At 50.6% G+C, this 6,000-nt stretch overlaps 1 protein-coding gene across 2 annotated transcripts in view; it reads right to left on the reverse strand.

Moving 5' to 3' along the window:
• The window catches only part of myo5b (myosin VB), a 127,034-nt gene that overhangs the window by 120,056 nt on the left and 978 nt on the right, over positions 1–6,000 (reverse strand). The gene's annotated exons all lie outside the window — the stretch shown is intronic.

The following is a 6,000-nucleotide window of genomic DNA, read 5'->3' on the forward strand; positions in this document are numbered from 1 at the left end:
AAATATAATTGCTATTGAAAGCAGTGTCTGTCTGTCCCTTTCACCACTCTGGGTTCTGACTTATGAAACAATGTAGCAGAAGCCATTTTCCTTCAGCCAATCCAGGTATTTCATTCTTACTGAGCTGCAAACGAAATGGTAATTATTTTACTGAGCTCTTCCAGTTAAAGTCCAGGCAGGGGGGGAGCTGAGTCTGCACATTCCTTGGGTGTCGCTCGCCGCAGGGAGTTAGGATAATCCAAGTTCAGTTTGGGCAGCTTTGTTGCACTGTAGGATGAAAACACCTGCCCACCTGTCTCTATAAGAAGAAAAGAATAACATTTCCCTGAGCCCCGAGGGAGGCCTGAGTCCCATTGTACTGCTAAGCATTCTGTTGGGAGTCTTTCCGGAGTCACAACCTCACCCAGCAACTGATGCAAGTCAATAGAGCATGGGGTCCGTTTACAAAACGGAATTACAAAAGAATGGCACCCATTACCATAACATTTCTGCTTAGCCTTTTCTCACCAGTTCCATCTTTACTAAAGTGTGTGAAAAATCCTTTATAATACATGAGTGATACTCAGAGTTCCCTGTATAACTCAGCCTGCAGCCTTGTGCCTTTATATGGGCACAGAACCCCTCAGTGACTGCTAATATCCTTATCATTTACAGTAGGGGGTACATTATCCCTTATAATACATGAGTGATACTCAGAGTTCCCTGTATAACTCAGCCTGCAGCCTTGTGCCTTTATATGGGGGGCACAGAACCCCTCAGTGACTGCTAATATCCTTATCATTTACAGTAGGGGGTACATTATCCCTTATAATACATGAGTGATACTCAGAGTTCCCTGTATAACTCAGCCTGCAGCCTTGTGCCTTTATATGGGCACAGACCCCTCAGTGACTGCTAATATCCTTATCATTTACAGTAGGGGGTACATTATCCCTTATAATACATGAGTGATACCCAGAGTTCCCTGTATAACTCAGCCTGCAGCCTTGTGCCTTTATATGGGCACAGAGCCCCTCAGTGACTGCTAATATCCTTATACTTTACAGAAGGAGAGACAAGCAATTTTAAGATTAACTTCCCCTTTAATAATGGTTTCTATTGAACGAAACTGTCCCCAGCTAATGTATGACTTGGCAGTTGTAGATGTAGTGCCAAGAGAAGCCTGCAGTAAATATGTTCCCATTATTGATACTGTGAGTTGCTGTCCGTGTGCCGGCATAGCGCCGGTGTTTGTAATCAGACAAAAAGAGACGACTGCTCTGCACTGGGATGGGCTCAGCACTTTCTGTAAAGGCTGCGCATTCCACTTATCGACAAGGAAATAAATTCTCCTCTACTTCATCTAAATTGAGAGGCCCCGGCTGCGTTTTATGCGCGTATATTTGCATTCGCTCCCTCATCCCGTGCCCAGAATGGGCTGCGACACACAAATAGCATTTCAGGGGGAAACATGGGCAAATAACTCCGACTGCCTTCCAGCAGGAATGGGATAAACTGAATATAATGAGAGCGGCTAATATTAAGCGACAGATAGGAAAGGAAAACAATTGGGTTTGAATAGCCTCCATCACTAACTGTCAGCCCTGACATATCACTGCTGATAGCTAAGGGCCATCTCTAGTCGTGTATTTTCCAGTTTGGGGGGGGGGGTGGGCAGAACACTGACAATTGCAACTTCATTAAGTTTAATAGTAATGGCTTGGACCCTGTGGGTGCATTTATGGGTCAGGCGACTAATGCTCGGAAACATGGCAGCGAGACATGATAAGCTGAAAACCCCAAAATGCCCCCTGTGGCATGCTGGGATGCCTATAGGGAAATAATGGCACTGGCACTATTAGCATTCTAATGCACTGTGAAAACCACCACTTGCTTTCTGGTAAGCTCCTAGGGTCCACGTCAGGCCTGGACTCAAAATAAGGGCCTAATTCTACGACACAGAGGCCCAAACAGCCCCTCACCACCAATAAATAGTCTATGGCATCTTACAGCCCCCTGGCATTTGCCAGAACCCACAGATTGCCAGTCCAGGCCTGGTGCAGGTACGCCCCCAAGCCCAAGCAATCACTTTGCACTTTCTTCTAATACTTAATAAATTGCTGCACACCAAGTGGGTGCCTCTCATAGGGTATAGTTAGATGCTAGTGCAATGTACACCAGAATCATTTGGACCTAGGGTTGCCACCTTTGTCCAAGTCCATACTGGCTCATTGCGTTAGGGCAGGGGCCCTCAAACCCCCCAGGGTAATTTACCCGGCCCCCCGCTGCGTCCTCACCCCTGGCAGCGGAGAGAGAAGAGTCAGCGGGGAGCAGGACAGGGGCTTACAGAACGAGGACTAGACGGACGGAAGATTTGGGGGAGCTGGAAGAGGTAGGACTCAGCGGGAGGGTGGACAGATGGAGCGCGGGAGGGTGGATGGACTGTTGGATGGATAGACGGAGCACACGGTGGGGGGGAAGGGGGCAAGTTGGTGGGGAGTGCTGGAAGAGAATGCAGGAGCGGGGGAGCGGGCCACAGTTTGACAACGGGGGGGGGCGGCTGGGAAGTGGTGATGGCGGTCTGGCCCTCCAACTGTCTGTGGGGCCATGAACTGGTCCCTTGCCTAAGAAGTTTGAGGACTCCTGCGATAGGGTTTGGGCAGAGCAGAGAAAGGGTGAAGCCTTGATGTAAACATAGGATACCAGGAAAACTCCCGGTGGGCCCAGGTGTCAGTGGGCCCTCCTGCTCCTGACCATTTGGCCTGTTTCATGGCCATTCCCTATTTCTGAATGGGAACAAAGAGGAGAAATAGATGGAAGAATAGATGCTAGCATGTAAATAAAAGGGACTGGGAGAATAAAGAGGTTGGGTGAGGAAAGGAGGAAAATAGTCTAGAGAGTGGGCCTATGGTCTAAGGTTTTCTGGTGGGCCCCTGAGGTCCCAGTCCGACACTGGGGCTATGACATAGGTGGACAAAACAGGTGGAGATTTGGTTAGTAGGTGGGATTACAGAGGTAAGGTGTCAGGGGTATAGGGGGGGGAGAAAGAATTGGGCTGAATCAGAGGTGGGCCAGGGAAGAAACGACCATGAAAACTTGCTGCTGAGTTAAAAATTCAGCAACTAAAGGTGACCATACATGTTGAGATCCGCTCGCTTGGCGAGATCTTCTCCTGATATCCCCACCTATGGGTGGGTGATATTGGGTGAATTTAGGCTAATGCGGTTGTTTGACCCTGGGGCCAAATGATCAAATTAGAACAGCGATAATAGGCACAGTCGGTTCAGGGACCGCATCAACAAGCCGATGCGGTCCCCGATCCGACTAAATTTTTTAACCTGCCCGACTGATATCTGGCCTGAAATCGGCCAGATCTCGATCGGGAGTGCCCATACACGGGCCGATTAGCTGCCGCATCGGTTTAAGGGACCCATATTGGCAGCTACAATTGGCCCATGTATGGGGACCTTAAGGGCAACAAACATTTCATTTTTCATATAAACATTGTGGGAAATCATGTATTTTGATCCTTCCAGTAAAGGTTTTTTTCTTTAATTTTCTCTTTAATGCATAAATCCACGTTAAAAGCGCAATGGCACAGGCACGGCCCATCAGGGGAAGCATTTGTTGGCAATGGAAAGAGTGACAAGCGCAGTGTCCCATGGCCGCCCCGGCTAGCCATGGGACACATGTAAATAAACACACAACACAGGAGGAAAAAGTCAGGATAGTGTTGATTCTGGTTACCAGGTAATGAACTCCCCAGGGGCGGGAGCACTGCTCCAGGCAAATATGTGATTAAGGGAGCGTGGCACAAGCGCTGCCCTAGCTACAAGCGGTTAATCCATAACTACCGGCTCATAAAAACAAAGTTCACTCTGCCAGAAACACTGACAGTTTGGGGGACACTAGGGGAGCCTCGGGATTTTGTTATTTTGTACTGCAGATTTGATTATTTACATTCCTATATAAGATACTGATGAAATCATCAAGGAACCCTAACCCTGTACAGAAAGGCTTGGCTCAATACTTCCGCTTCCTGGGCCTACACCTACCCGGCATTCTGCCACCCAGCGCTGGGGTTTCATTCAGCTTCCCAGCACTGGCACAGGGGCACAGAGACATCTCAAATACATACAATTAGACATGGGTGCGACTTAAACTGTTCAAAAAAAAAATAAGTGCAAAGTGGCCTGCAGGTAAGTGGGGCCCAAATAGGGTAACTCCTATACATTCACTATAGTGTCTGTAACTGGGTGGCCTGGGGCCCCTCAACTATCATATTCCATTCCTGCTGTGATAATGAGAAGCGTGCTGCAGGCTATACTGATTTCTGCATGGACATGCTGCACACATGAAATTCATTGCTACGTGGAATTTCCTATGTATAAATAAAAACTATACAGAGAAGCAACATTCTCATATTATACCGATGATTTAAGGTGGACTTCCAGTAGCCCATGGGAAGGTGGCTAACAGATTCCTTGTCCCAAACTAGATTTCCCTTCTGGGTACTCCCATAATTTAGTTTGTTTCCGCTAATAGCTTGACTGTTCCACATTTAAATACAACAAAATGCATAGAAGGCAAAAAAAAAAGATAAGATAAAAAAAAAACAGCATTTCTCTCAGTAAGGTTTTTTGGTTGCTAGGGTCAGTGACCCTAACAACCTGACAGCATTATCAGAGGCAGACTGGAAACTAACTGGGAGGGCTAAAAGTTAAAACACACAAACATACAAAATAAATAATAAAGACCAATTAAAAGGTTACTGATAATTGTAAGCTCTTGAGGGCAGGGACCTGTTTCTTTATGGGCAGGGGGACAGGTGAGGGGCAGGGGGACAGGTGAGGATGGAACTGGGCAGGGGGACAGGTGAGGATGGGACTGGGCAGGGGGACAGGTGAGGATGGGACTGGGCAGGGGGACAGGTGAGGGGCAGGGGGACAGGTGAGGATGGAACTGGGCAGGGGGACAGGTGAGGATGGGACTGGGCAGGGGGACAGGTGAGGGGCAGGGGGACAGGTGAGGATGGAACTGGGCAGGGGGACAGGTGAGGATGGGACTGGGCAGGGGGACAGGTGAGGATGGGACTGGGCAGGGGACAGGTGAGGATGGGACTGGGCAGGGGGACAGGTGAGGATGGAACTGGGCAGGGGGACAGGTGAGGATGGGACTGGGCAGGGGGACAGGTGAGGATGGAACTGGGCAGGGGGACAGGTGAGGATGGAACTGGGCAGGGGGACAGGTGAGGATGGGACTGGGCAGGGGGACAGGTGAGGATGGAACTGGGCAGGGGACAGGTGAGGATGGGACTGGGCAGGGGGACAGGTGAGGATGGGACTGGGCAGGGGGACAGGTGAGGATGGGACTGGGCAGGGGGACAGGTGAGGATGGAACTGGGCAGGGGGACAGGTGAGGATGGGACTGGGCAGGGGGACAGGTGAGGATGGGACTGGGCAGGGGGACAGGTGAGGATGGGACTGGGCAGGGGGACAGGTGAGGATGGAACTGGGCAGGGCGACAGGTGAGGATGGGACTGGGCAGGGGGACAGGTGAGGATGGGACTGGGCAGGGGGACAGGTGAGGATGGGACTGGGCAGGGGGACAGGTGAGGATGGGACTGGGCAGGGGGACAGGTGAGGATGGGACTGGGCAGGGGGACAGGTGAGGATGGGACTGAGCAGGGGGACAGGTGAGGGGCAGGGGAGAGGTGAGGATGGAACTGGGCAGGGGGACAGGTGAGGATGGGACTGGGCAGGGGGACAGGTGAGGATGGGACTGAGCAGGGGGACAGGTGAGGGGCAGGGGGAGAGGTGAGGATGGAACTGGGCAGGGGGACAGGTGAGGATGGAACTGGGCAGGGGGACAGGTGAGGATGGGACTGGGCAGGGGGACAGGTGAGGGTGGGACTGGAACAACAAAAAGTGCTAATTTTACAGATACACACACTTAACCCTTTATCCGCCAATGGTTTTGCCTGGTCCTAAACCGCAAAGTTGCCAGTCTAAACAAATAACA

This window comes from Xenopus tropicalis, chromosome 1, assembly GCF_000004195.4.
Source record: "Xenopus tropicalis strain Nigerian chromosome 1, UCB_Xtro_10.0, whole genome shotgun sequence".
Lineage (NCBI taxonomy): Eukaryota > Metazoa > Chordata > Amphibia > Anura > Pipidae > Xenopus > Xenopus tropicalis.